Raw genomic sequence first — 14,359 nt, 5'->3', positions numbered from 1 at the left:
GTTCTCCCCTGCCCTGCCCACCTCCCCGTGCCCTCCCATAGTCAGTCCCCACCCTGTTGTCCATGGGTCATTTATACTAGTTCCTTGACTAGACCTTCCCCCCTTAAGTGGAACGTGAGAATCCCAAATTCACTCCTTGATTTGCACATCCTTACAAATTCATATTCTAGTTTGATGGTTGTGTTTTTCTCACCCTAGAGAAAGCAGCATGATCCTTGTTTAACACAAATACACTAGGAATTCCAAAACACCTGACTTCAATGAAATATGGATTTGTCCTTGATTTTTAAAGGATATTATGAATAAGCCCCATAAAGTTGCTGTAACTTGATTAAGTTACAAATAGAAAACAAATTTAATATAATTGGAATATTTTGCTTTGTTCACTAGCAGGAAGTTAGCAATTCATTGCTATATTTGAATACAAATTAAATTTATCATATGGAGAACCTTCTGACATCTCAAACACCTGAATTTTGCAAAAGGAACTCTTGCCCTAATGAAATTCCTGTATCATTCTAGTTTTCTGTAATTACACTGGTGATGAGTGAAATTCAACATGTAAAGCTAAATGTAAAACAGGTATAGTTAGAAACATTTTTCAGTAGCTATAAAGTCATTTGTATTTTTCCATAGAACATTGAGAGTCAGCATATCTCTCTAACTCTTTAGTAAAACTTTCTTTGAAAGGACAATGCTATACAGTCAGAAGGGGGAAAAATGAAATTCAAATACTAGGCCATTTTAAAAAATATGTTCTTCATATGCTCTTAGAGTCCATAGTTTTCCATCCCAGATGCAAGATGAGTTTGCTGATCCAAAACGTAATTAGCAATAATTTCAAAACAACTAAGATTGAATGTGAATACTTATTATTCTAACTTCTGAGTTTTTGCGAAGATTGATGTTTGCTTACATCCATGCTATATTTCTAACACACATTATTTTACAGAGATTTTTACGAGATTTTTTCTTCTTGTCAAATACATAATACATTTAAAATAACTTAAAATGTAAAAATTTGAATATTATACTATGCAGATGACTTTAACAATGAAAATTTATGAGAATAGTCTATAATGTAATTATGGGTTGAAAAATAGCAGAATATGAAAATGTTATTAAAGTGAGAGATTAGATTTATAAAAATTTAAAGTAAATAAAAATGTTAATTCTGATAAGTAACACTTAAGGTACAATTTTCGTTCTTACAATGCCTATTAACTTTTCTTTTTACCTTTCTTGGCATTTGCTTTGCTAGGGAAGGTATTTTGTTGCCCTTATTGCTAAGAAATTTAGTTGGCAGTGCCCCAAATCAGGTCCTCCTTGCCAGAGTTGTTAATGAGCAAATGATACCAAATGTCAAATTGGTATGCCGAGGAGGTTACTAATAAGGCATTAACATTTAGAAGTTATTGGAGGGAGAAAATTAATATGGTATTTTTTGTAATATTGTAAGCTCTGCCAGAAGAAGTAAGCAGAGGTTCATTTGAAGCTTCTACAACCATAAATGACGTTACAGCTTGAGAGGAAACAATGTCTTTAAATTTTTAGCACAACAATCACTCCTTTTCTTACTCTCCTCTCAGCCCACACATGCTGACCCACATATGCACACACCCACTATTGCACTCTTGTTGAAAAGTATGTAGTACTTCATTTGCTTTTGACAATCAATACCTTTGTTTTCCCCTCATTTCATCTGGAGGGATATCACATTACTAAAGCTAACAATGAATGATTTTGTAAGTAAGTCCACCAAAATCAGGATGACAGTACTTTGAGGATACTCTGTGAATTCAGAGTAAGAATAAGGTTGACTCTGTAGAGCAAGAGTTCACAAAGATCTATGTTATTGTGAATTTAAAATATATGTCTTGTGGGGGAGAGAAATGGGGGAAAAATGGGACAACTGTAATTGAAAAACCAAAAATTAAAAATTAAAAATAAAATAAAATATATGTCTTCATTTATTTTAGATCAAATTTTCAAGAACTAAAAAGCTGTGCCATTCACTGTCTAGTTACTGAAGACACTGTGCAGTAAAAACACAATTTGCATAGCAAATTTACTATCACAAGTCTATTGCTGATCAGCAACTTGACACAGGACATAGAGCAAAGTCCTTTGTTTACTATGAGTAGGTTTTGATGAGCATATTAAATGTATTTTTATAACCCTAACTCCCCAGGTACAGATACTCTTATCTGTTATTCCACCAGAATATCCAGTTTGGAGAATTCAAGTCAAGTGCAATGGGCAAATTAAATAGCTCAGGTCATGGAAGTAGAATCATTTTTACCACACATGCCCATAAGTAGTTTAAGGTTCAGATAAGATTAGAACTGCTTTTTAAAGCGCATATCAGGTAGGAAAGAGAATGTCCTACTAGGGTTGAAAGGATCAAAGAACCCATTGAAAAAAATAGTCAAGAAAACAAGTGAGATATAGTTGGTCCCAATTTGCCTTTTCATTTAGGCAGACCAGACATAGTTACAGATGAAGTGTTGTCACATATGATTTACCTGTTCACCCCATTGGCAGTTCTCATCACTGAGTTACTTTACAGCAATTATCATCCAAACTGAATGTGATCTATTCAATTATATCCTTTAAATATAACCGTGTAAGGTGGTGATAGAGGTCAAAAATGCTCATAACTTAAAAATATGCATCGTTGATCTCTAAAGTATGTGAATTTTTTTTAAAGTTTATTTTCTACAGTGTGTTCATGTCTCAGACTTCAGCTATGTAACCTTTGTAGCTTTTTCATTTGAAATGAGAATTTTAAAGATATTTTAAAATAAGTAATTATTAATCATAAAATAGTTTGCAACAGCAACTCATTTTGTCAATAAACTGCTATCTACCCCTGCTGCTGAAAGAAAAAGTTACCAGGAATGGTTACATTTTTTAGTAAGGTTATCTCATTGGAGTTTAATATGATTTTTTTTGTTAATAAGCTCAAAATAACCTTATGAAATATTTGAAAATAGGGATGAATTAGAATGAAATAATTTGAGATGATTTAAATGTTTTATAGGAAAGGAAAAAAACTTCCTCTAACCTGTTAGTTTCTTTGCCTGAAGTCTACAGATTAAATTGACAGAAGATTAACAGGAGAAAAGGCATATAAGTTTTATTCTATGTTGATATTTTAACTTTTACATACACAGAGGTCTTCCTAGAAAAGAAATGAAGACCAAAAGAAGTGATTAGAACTGGGGGTTTAAATACCATTTCAACAAAAAGTAATAAATTGTAGAGAAGTGACAAGATAAAGGAAAAAGGAGTTGGGCTTCTAGGGCAGTAAATTATGGAAAAGTAGATATATGTGGGAAACTAACATGAGATAAGGGTTATTTTAGTAATGTTTGCATGTGCTGACCCATCTGATGTCAATGTTCTGTATCCAGTGATAAGGGTTATTCTGGTATGGAAGAGGAGAGGAGGAACACTTTCACAAGGTGAAATTAATGTCCTGCTTTCAGGTAGATAGTGGAACAGCCAAAGATCTTTCTATGTTTGCTGCTTCTTAATTACCTTCAGCTAAGAATAATCCTTATATGAGAGAACCCAGCTGTTTTATATTTCATATACACATACATATATCCATTCATTTTTTGTCTTCAAATTTTCTGTAAACTTTGAATATTTTTACTTTCTATGTATGTTTAATTAAAACTAATATTAATGTGATTACATATAGCATAATTACATATAATATACATTGTTAGGGTAATTTTATAATTACATTTTATCTATATAATTGAATCTCTGTGTTTGTATATCAGCGTGTGTGTGTGTGTGTGTAGTACTTAATAAAGTAGAGCTTTATTTTAATGGTAATTCCTAACTACAAAATTTTAAGATAGAAATTGGGGAAGGGGTTGTACAACTATACTATGAACTCTTTGAGTTCAGACTATCATCTTCATATATTTATCCTTAATATTTGATATAGTATACATACCTATAGGTGTCCATTAAGTCTTTATTGAACAATGCATGTGTATAAAAATGAATTCCTCCCATTTTCTATTTTAAATTCTGAATGCTGACATTTGAGATGATATAATGTCGCAAAATTTCATAGTACATTTTTATGAAATATCTATAGGCACTTAATTGAAAATAAACTGATGGAAAGTTGAATTAATATATCATGTTCTTCTGTAACTATTAAATATATAAGACCTTTTCAATTGTTGCTAATATATAAGCTTCTTTTAAAGTGTATTTTAGCTGTGCCTTTATTTCAGAATAGTGGTTCTTAATGCAGATAGAAAAAGCCAGAGTGTGTGATATACTCATAATAACTAATTAAATACTAAAGGCACTCTAAGGTCAGAGTATAGCAGTAGGTACATTATGATGAAATACTACTATCGTAAGGAAATATTCTCTACTGTGAATTATACACAGAGGATGGAATTGTGATTTGGCAATTTAGAAGAACATTTTAATTACCTGAAAACAGTTTTTCCTTATCTGCTTTGCCTGTGGCTAGATTCATCAAATATGTTATTTTACCTGGAATTGCTAGTTAAGGATCTCCATAAGTGTATAAGTATAGGAACAAACTATATTACTTTTTACTATTTACCACTTTATTTTGAAAAAATACTTTATCGTGAAAATTTTCCTCCTCATTCATAAAATAAAAATAAAGACTTGTCAATTCCTTTCCCCTATGGTATTAAATTTTAAAATAAGCAAACAAATTTTAAAAACCTGATAACTCAAACTTTATGAGAAAATAGGCCCTCAAAATTCAGACAGATACTACTCAAACAACAATGAACAAATTTCTCTCTTGATCCTAATATTCTGAACCACTATTTCAATACTTACACCGAGAAAATTATCACAGATGATTATCCATGGTGTTAGTTACTCCTGTTTTTCAAAAAGAAAAACTTAAATATGAACACATACACTAGAAGAAGGGGAGTCTCCAGATGTTATACAGATACTATTTTTTAGGGCACGTAAAACAGTTATGTTCTCACAGGAGCTCTACAAATGTTACTTTTGGTAGGCTTGGATGCTCATTATTGGTGACTTTTGTTATCTGCAAGCAATTTAAGACCTGTAGTCAGTCAATGACTTTGCCCTTAAATTTGCCTCAAGCTCACTGATAATGGAAGTGAATAAATGGAACCAAGTTTCCTCTTAGAACTCAGACAGAAATAGGAATCTTTCAAAGTGCTATTCCGGCTTAAGGACTTCTTATTTCCTTTTTCACATATTTTCTTCTCTTTCATTCACCTACTTTATATTCAAACTCAATCAATCTCTTGCAAATATTGGTGCCTCCATCCTTACCCTATAATCTAACTCTCAGGCATTTGATTTAGGATCATCAGCTATTCCCAGCAGGTAACATTATTAGAAGCCTTATTGAAGAGAGTGGTCCTTAGTGGAGATTTTTAAATTCATAAAACAAAAATGGAAAGAAACACACTCCTCAACATATCTTTCATAGATTCAATCTATGAAGAGCTTGTATGGGAAGTGGATCCACCCTGGAATAAGTCATCCTAGACTTATCCAGATTCACCATTCAGATCTTAAGGGGTTTAGTAAAAAGGAAACAACAGGATCTGTTTCTTTTCATCCAGCTGAGTTGGTAGCCTCACAACTGAAGATTTCAGTGATGAGTGGAAGCTCAATAAATATTTGTTAAGTAGCATGCCAAATAGAAATGTTACTGATTTTCTTGGAGGTAGCATAGCTGATGTTTCAAAATGTGGTTGATTAAGGGCTTGGTAAATAGTGAATTTATTTTAACAGCAGGAAGTAGGGGATGTTTTTATAGTTATGATATTGACCAAAAGAAAACAGCCAAGACCCATATAATTCAAGGTTTGTTTGTTTTTTAAGGAACGTGCAATTTACACTTGTTCTTAAAAAAAAATCAGGAATAAAATTAATCTGTCATTATAATAAATAATTTAACTGATTTGAATATTTCGACTATTTGTGTATGGATAAATGAAGTTGTCAAGAGCAAGAAAGCCCAACACAAACACAGAAGTAGAGAAAAGGAGAGTGTTGAGAACCAGAAAGAGACTTGCAAAGAGTAAAAGACATAAATATGAGATTCACAAAAGAAGACAAAGACAAGCTTTCATGGAACAGTGTCATTATGAAGCAGATTTGTTTTTTTGTGTTTTAGAGATTTCATGTAGATTAACCATATACTAGCATACCAATACATACAGTTGATTTAATGGGTATGAGTCCCCAAGTATCTTTATAGTCGTTCTGTCTCAAGAATAAGGAACTATTTAATATTACATAAAAGTATAGCTTTAAATAATTTACTCAAGCAGTTTGCCAAGGACTCTTTCATTTTTCTGTATTCTCAGACCAAGATATTTCTATCAGATTCCTTGGCAAAACCTTGAAATTATTTGAGCTATGTAATACAATATTATACTGGTGACAGAACTAAAGATAAAATGCTATGTGATGTGTCCAACTACAGGCTCCTACTTATAAATTACCTGTATATGTAGTACAAAAATTGGCATCACTCCAACCAGCCCTACCCAAGGTCTAGCCCATCCTAATGTGACTGGCCTGAAGCAGGTCCTAAACTACAGTGGGCACAAAAATCATGCAGATTGCTTGCTTAAAATGCAGATCCCTGAGTTCCATACCCAGAAATTCTAATTCAGTATATCGAGGGTAGGGCTTAGAAATTTACGTTTAACAAACAGACCCCCACCCCTGAGATTTGGTGGCCAGTAGTCATGAACAGTACTAGTTGAAGAGACACCTTGCCCTAGGGAATTACCTTCTCCTATGGTAATACAGGTTGGGGCAAAAGTAGGTTTATAGTTGGAAGTGTGTGAAATACAGTTTATTCTTGAATTATTAGTTATTAGTTATTGTATTATTTTCCATATGAACAGTTATAAACCTGCTTTTGCCCCGTCCTGTAATACAGTTTCAGAACTAACTGTAGTCATTTTGAAATAGCAATCCCCTCCCCACCATCCTGCACTCCGGCAAGGCACTTAACTGGGGAGGTGTTTTTTTCTTATCTCTTGGAGTAGAATTCAGCTATCTTTTTTGTTTGTTTGTTTACCAATACAAAAGTTTACTTAACATAAGTTCAATGTGAAAATTTATATGACTCGATTTTTATATTGCAGTAAAACAAGTGCTGTGGAGAGGGGACATGTGACGCAGTTGATTTCTCTGGTGAACAGCCATTCTTTATACTCGTCCCAAGGTTTCTAACATGATACTATTTCCTCATATTACCACCATTCCAATATTGTTCTGTAGCCCACTAGCTGCCATCTCCACACATTCATCTATCACAAGATTCATAAAGGGACAAATCCCTGCAATATTCCTTGGACATATCTGTCCATTTAATTTCATTGATAACTTCTTGTCCATAAGTTTGTTTAACTCAAGGGTGAGCTTTGCTCACAGTGTCTACTCTGCAAGCTCAAAGATTGAATTCAGCAATCTTATAGAAACAACATACTAAATGTAACTAAACATGACTTGATTACCAGGGCTCTAGTTCAGGTTTAATATGGGCTAGGTACACTAGAAATTAAACTACTCATGTAACATTCTTTTTCTGAGGGGAAATGAGGGGTGTGTTCAAAATAACGATTTACAATGTGTTTGAGTTGTGTAGATAAATTAGGAAAAGTTCAAACTTAGAAATGGCCTTGGGCCCAAGGTTATATTGCCTGAGATTTTGCTATTTGAAATTCCATGACCTTATGAAAAAAAAAAAAAAAAAAAAAAACGGTGGAAGCCCGAGCTAGCATTCCAGTATTATGATTTCCTTTTAAATTAAATATTGTCTTTTGTTTCATTTGACTGACATATGAATATTATTTAGTTCCAAGCTCCTATTCTATAAAAGAACAGTATGATATGATAAACAAAAATTAGTTCTGCTGGTTTCTGAACTATGCTGCATCCTGTTTTCTAGGGACAGTGCTATGGGCTCCTCATACCCTTTCCATTTTCTAAGGGGGATAGTAATGAACAACACACTTTCTCACCTTGTTCCTTCTTAATATAACTCAAAAGCTATTACAGGGTGTTGCAGATAAAGATCTGCCCTAAGCCAGAAATAAAACTTGTGCCTCACCAGGCGCAATATTTGGATTTCTCAAAATCCAAAATACAATGAACTGAGAGAAACTACAGTTTATTTTATTCCAATTATTCTTAGTATCCCAGGTCTTTCAGAAACTTTAGTCTCGTATAGTTTATTAATTCCTTGGCATGTGGGTTATGTTCACTTGTAAAGTCACCCTTTCATCACGTTTACCCTGCTAGAGTTTTTCATTTCTCTTCACTTTGTGTTGGTCAGCATTTGACTTCCTCATTGAAGTCACAGTAGCAGGGCTCTGCTATCTCACCAATTAGCACATGGTAACAAATATATATTAGTGCAGTTAGAAGGTAGACCAGAAGAACTTTTCCTCATAATTCTTCATTGGATGAATTTGAGGAAAGGTCCCATATAGAAATACAGTTTAATTTTCTTGGAAGACTGATCATTTTACATGTGTATAGAGAATACTTTTAACAGATTTTTCTCATTAAAATTATAGATGTGCATAAAAAAATAGAGGTGGGAAAAGATGTATCTGAGCTGTGTATTACTTTGTGTGCATAAGATTGGCATTTCTAAATAACCAAGCTTAAAACAAAGTGTCCCATTTATGGCCAAATAGACTTGCATGCCAACAAAAAGACATTATGGTATTGAAACCATATGCAATTCTAGCCATATTTTTTCTCTTTTCATGGGTATTGCATGATGGTATTTCTAATACAAATACTAATATGCTTTAGAAATAATGGCACTCGCAGGTCTTTCATCATATTGTATCACTGCTTTATCATATTAGGCTAATACACTGCGAGAGTTGGTAGAACCTCTCCATGCCAAATCGGATCCACTTCTGTTGGCACTCAACCCATTGGACTCACAGATTGATAAGCTAATGTTTAGAGAATTTAGATCGGAGAGAGTCGGCACGGCACAGACTCAACATCAGCCTCTTGCAAGCAACTAAAATGGCCTCGTCCTTGCTGTTTATAACAGAAAACAGACTTTTAAAAAGCTTAGACCATCAAGTGTTTTGATTGGGGGCCTCCCTAAAGGGATATTAAGAGGAGCAGGCCACTCTTAAGAAGAATGCAAGCTTTCTACAGTGGAACTAGCATAAGATCAAAGCCAATCAAGATGGAGCACAGTGACAGAAAACTGCCATTTCTGTGGGAGAACAGAAGGGGAAGGGTATTGACTGGGGAAGGGCTCTGTGTGGTGACACCTCAGTTGTGTTCTTCTGACACCAGGAAAGGAGAGGGATCAGCTCCAATAACTAGAAAACCCTGGCTGTTTAATGGACTCTTTGTGGCCTCTTTAAGGCAAAGCAGAGGAAGCAAATTCTGTGTATTAAGTGTATTTTGCATTTTTAAAACTTGACGTGCTGTATTGTACTAAATTAAGTGTAATCTATTAAGGCAAGGTATACACAACCTACTCTGAAACTTACTATGTTTATTCTATTATCAAGTGTATTCAGATGCAACACAGAGACTGCTTTTGGTGACACTAATGAAGAAGATTTCTCATACCTGGCTTTATTAGATTCCTCAGCTAAAATCCTAACTTTTTCCTTATTTCTTGGCACTTGTATACAAATGCTGTTGCCTCATAGGACAGGCATGAGCTATTCCTTTCTGTAAAATTTTCCGAATCTATATAGGCTGTGGTTTTCACTTTTGAAAAAATATTTTGTCTGGATGTCTTTCAAACTAGCTTCAGATATTATTTAATACTATGTAACTGGGTCCCTTATGGCTCAATATTGCTTATTTTTCTTCTGTAGTGGATGTGAAATTTCCTTTATTTAGTTGGATAAGATACTCTGTAATAATTTCAATGCTAATTAATGGATATTTCATACTGTGCAATGAACAGATAATTTAACATTGTATTTGGAAATGTTTTTTCTTCCTGTTGCCGCAGTGTGTGGTATTGCATAATGTGAATACCTGTAAAAATATAAATTACTTAAAAATAAAAATATGACCAATTGGTATCAGATCTTTTTAGATAGCTAAATAATTTGCTAAGTATGCTTGATAGTAAATATCTTTCTAAAGAGAAGTAATCTTTGCTTCTTTCTCACAAATGGAATTTGTGTTGTGAATAAAATCACATTGATCTGCCTTACAATTGCCTCTGTGCTCTAACCATTTTAATGTGTTTTTTAAGTATATATAAAAATGATGGTTCTGGTATGTTAAAATCCACCAAAAAGCACTTTGTTGGTATTTAATATTAGTGGGGTGGTCTTGGGTCATTCTCCCTGTTTATTATAGTGAAATTTTATGATACGGAGAATTTTTTTTTTCATTAAGGACTATAGTGACTCCACATTGATTTTAAAACATAATCATCTCTTAGCTTTGATTTTTTTAAACTGTCCTCTTTATGAATTCCTGCCTAAGAACCAGGTACCTTGACACTCATGTCTCTGTTAGTTAAATTTTCTAAATTCTGTGTGTAGATATAGAATTAGTTCTTTATGTCTGTGGTTGTCCTTCAAAGAACCTTTCCTTTAGGTCAATAAATCAATGCCAAGGACACCAAGATTTTGCCATCTGAACTATTCAACATAAAAACTACCCTACTACCCTGAAAATCCAACCACTGCCATATATTTGTGGCATGAAACCACATAATTTGGCAGAAATGACATGTTTAGAGAATGAAGTATAGAATAAATTCCAACTTTGTCTCTTCTCTCTCACCTTTATAGAAGTACTTGATTCTGGTGAAGTACGAGGTCGTTCTTATACAGGGATAGGCTTCACATGTTTTTTTAAAATACACTTAGCAATATGTATTGCTGGATTCACTCAAGCTGTCCTTTAAATAAAAGGGTTTTTTCCTCACTAAAATTAATTTTTGTCAGAGAATTATTGTTATTTTGACTAAGAGAAAAAACAAATTACTTTAAATTATGAAAAGGGTAGTTGATTACAAAGCAATGACTAAAAGCCAGCTTTTAAAATCTTTTACTTTTTTTCTGATATAACCAACTGCCCTCCCCCCAGCTTTACAATGCTAGACATAGCTACCTGACTTATATAAACTCATGAATTAAGAGAGGTAACATTTAATTATAAGACAATTCAAATTAGAGTGTAAATGCCTGAATACATAATTATCTTTAGCATAAAACCTATAAATATTAAATCTATCTACATTAAATCCATTAAAAGTTTAATTGTCACCTTACATATAAATAAGTTGTTCATCATGGTGTGCTAGTAAATTAGTATTCACAGAAAATATTCCCGTTGTCTCAACGCAAATGTTTAATTGACCTTCATGACAAGAATAGTGCTCCACATACGTGACACCATTAGCCTGGGAGCCTTCAGGCACTCTGTGGCTGTACAAGAACGAATGCCTCTCACATTTGGCTGGTGACTAATGCTACTATGTCCAGCCTTCTCTCCCCCTTGTGACTTAGCCTTTCCCAGCTTTCTGTGCTCATTACCCATCTGTGTTGTGGAAGGAACAACTGTTTCCAGGAAGACATCATTGTCCAATTATAAAAGAGCACAGTTCCCTTCCAAAACACGTACCAAAACTGATTATCCATTGTTGGCTTGGTTCTTAAGGAGCCCAGTTGGTATACTTGTTCTTTTTTCATTGTTTTTTTACTATCTTTCAACATCTCATCACAGTCATGGGAAATGGAGAGGACACCAGAATAAAATTTTGGGTCACCAAGTTTATGTTCTGCTGTCCTTAATCTTCACCAAACGAACGTGAATGAAATTGTCCAATAGACTGTCATAAAAATTGTACAGTCACCTGGCAGGTAGCCCTCTTCGGAGTACTGTGTGTATAAGGTAGATAAAACCATCACTCAGTTTAAACCTTGGGTGCATGAGGCACTGTGCCTGATAAAAGAATGGAAAATGCAAAGGAGAGTGGGGGTTTTCCACTCAAGGAAGGTCACAGTCTAGATCTCTGAAGGAGGGTACACCTGGGGCCACTGAGGCACAGGAAGAAAAAACATTGGAATTTCTCCTCAGGTTTTCTAATTCACTTTTTTTTCAAATTTCTTTTCTGTGTCCATTTTATAACATGCATATCTATTAACATAGATTAATACATGTATATAAGTTATCAACAGCAGAAGTGTTTTTAACTGTTAAATGTACACAATCAAAATGTTTGGAAACCACTGACCGTGAATGGAAGGAAATATGCCAACTTTTAGTATTTGAGAAATGCATTATCATCTGCTAATAATCGATTTGCAACAAAGTTCCAACAAACTATTATTTTGCATTAGTTAATCTTTTCTTTGACCTTTTTTTTATCACTACCTGGAGGGCATATGCAAACTGAAAGCACCAGACAATGAGCCACTGTGATGCTCACCACATAGGAATAGGGTCACGATATTTCATAGCAAAGCAAGAGTGTAAATGAAACAATAAAGGATCTTCTTTTGCCACTGCCATGTATGACACAGCCAGAGATGACCCTCCCTTGGCACAGATACAAGTTAATTTATAAAAAACTTCTTAGTGATATGCAAATCTATCAGTGAAATTTTATATAGTAAAGCAAACTTTATATTTCTCTTTGCTTTCATACAATTGAAATAGAAAAGTTTGTCATCTGACACAGAACTAATTTACATGTTGTAAATATAAATATAATGTGGGAGGGAATTTATTTGTACAAAGGCCCAGAATTCCTGAATTTATTAGATACCAATTAAAAGTTTATCGTAGCAATACACTTCCTCACTAGGAATCACTGAAGGTTCCTATATATGTCCTCTGGTTTGCATGTGGTCTTCTACACTTTGCCAACTTACAGAAACATTCATTCAAATTGAAAAGAGTTGGTATTCCACCAGTGCTCCAATGGCACATTGAAAGAAAGTCAATCAGGAAGCAGACTTCACCAAGTGCTTGCCTGCTCTTCTAAAGCAAGCCTCTTCTAGAAGAAGAAAAGCAAGGGTTTAAAAAAGAGAGAAACCAGAACAGAAGTGAGAAGGAGACAAAGAAGAAGAGGGCAAAAAGAGAAGAAAATAAAGGTGCTTTCATATTTTCAGTTGCAACAGTAGCCTCAATTGACTTAATTGGTATTCATCTGAGAAAAAAAAATCAAGGAAACCAATTGAAAATTATAAAAGAAAATAAAGGTCTGTTTTTGTCTTGAATGTTGAGTTCTGTGTTGTTTTGACTGTTGAGCACAGTGATTCAGATTTATAATGTGATTCTACCCCTCACACCACCCCCCTTGAAAATAAAAGGATTCTTTGTCTAGTCTTAAAATGTTCAGTGATTGGTGGCATTTTGTGGTAGCCTGGCATCTCAATCCTTCATCATTCCTCATCCCACTGCTGTGTCTTGTGATGTTGTATATGTGTATGATGTGTAGAGGTGGGGGGAGGAGGCCTTAGTTATTTCTTACAGGAAGCACACTATTCCATTACTAGGAAATGTTTCTGTGTTCCGTCTCGTGATTTCTTGTTCATACGTGCTGCCCAGAGATAAATCTATACTCAGTTATTCTTACAGCTCTCAAATCAGATTCTTTGTAGAATTATGTTGTCCTTCCGTTGAATGCCTTTATTCCCCGTTAAATCAAGAACAGGGAAAAAAAATCTTCTGTTTTTTATTCATTTAATAGATATGTTTATCACATTTATATTAAATCTTTACTTATCCTTTTAAAAGTAAAACTACATTGAAACTTTTTTAAAAAAACCAATAATCTGGCCCAGTATTCCACAAACTTTAAGAACTGGGGAGAAAGAAAACTGGCTAAGAGTGTTTTTTAAACAAAATATATACTCCCTACAGCTTTAGGTAAAATGGAAGAAGGTTATTTATAAAATAAAAATTTGTTATGTAAAAATACTCTGCTCCCTTAAATCTTAAACTATAATCTGAATCTGTTTTTCTTCACCTTCTTTCAAAAACTGCAAAACTAATAATACATTAGGCCACTTTCTACCTAAACTACTATAATTCACAGATTAGGCCTCCCATTTCTCTCTCACTCTCTGCTCCATGAAATTACATCAAGTTTTAGATACAGTCTTGCCTTGAGGCTAAAAGAATGATAACTGGTAAATAATTCCTAGGGGTCCTTTCCTGGCCTGTGATTTTATGAAATGGAATTATGCTATTCAAATATATCCTTGTTTTTACAACTCCATTTAGTTACTCTGAATGACCTTATGATTTTGTGCATCCCTGAATCCAAACCATTCTCAATTAAAATTCCCTGCCCTGTTTCAATCTTACTTTT

General features: G+C 33.9%; 1 protein-coding gene and 1 pseudogene across 4 annotated transcripts in view; one reads left to right on the top strand and one right to left on the bottom strand.

Moving 5' to 3' along the window:
* The window catches only part of CNKSR2 (connector enhancer of kinase suppressor of Ras 2), a 272,213-nt gene that overhangs the window by 251,311 nt on the left and 6,543 nt on the right, over positions 1-14,359 (top strand). The gene's annotated exons all lie outside the window — the stretch shown is intronic.
* Positions 7,231-7,456, bottom strand: LOC149991784 (small nuclear ribonucleoprotein G pseudogene; annotated as a pseudogene).

The sequence above is a fragment of the Furipterus horrens genome, unplaced genomic scaffold (assembly GCF_987537825.1).
Source record: "Furipterus horrens unplaced genomic scaffold, mFurHor1.1.pri manual_scaffold_17, whole genome shotgun sequence".
Taxonomy (NCBI): Eukaryota; Metazoa; Chordata; class Mammalia; order Chiroptera; family Furipteridae; genus Furipterus; species Furipterus horrens.
This window is presented reverse-complemented; position numbering and strand designations above follow the sequence as displayed.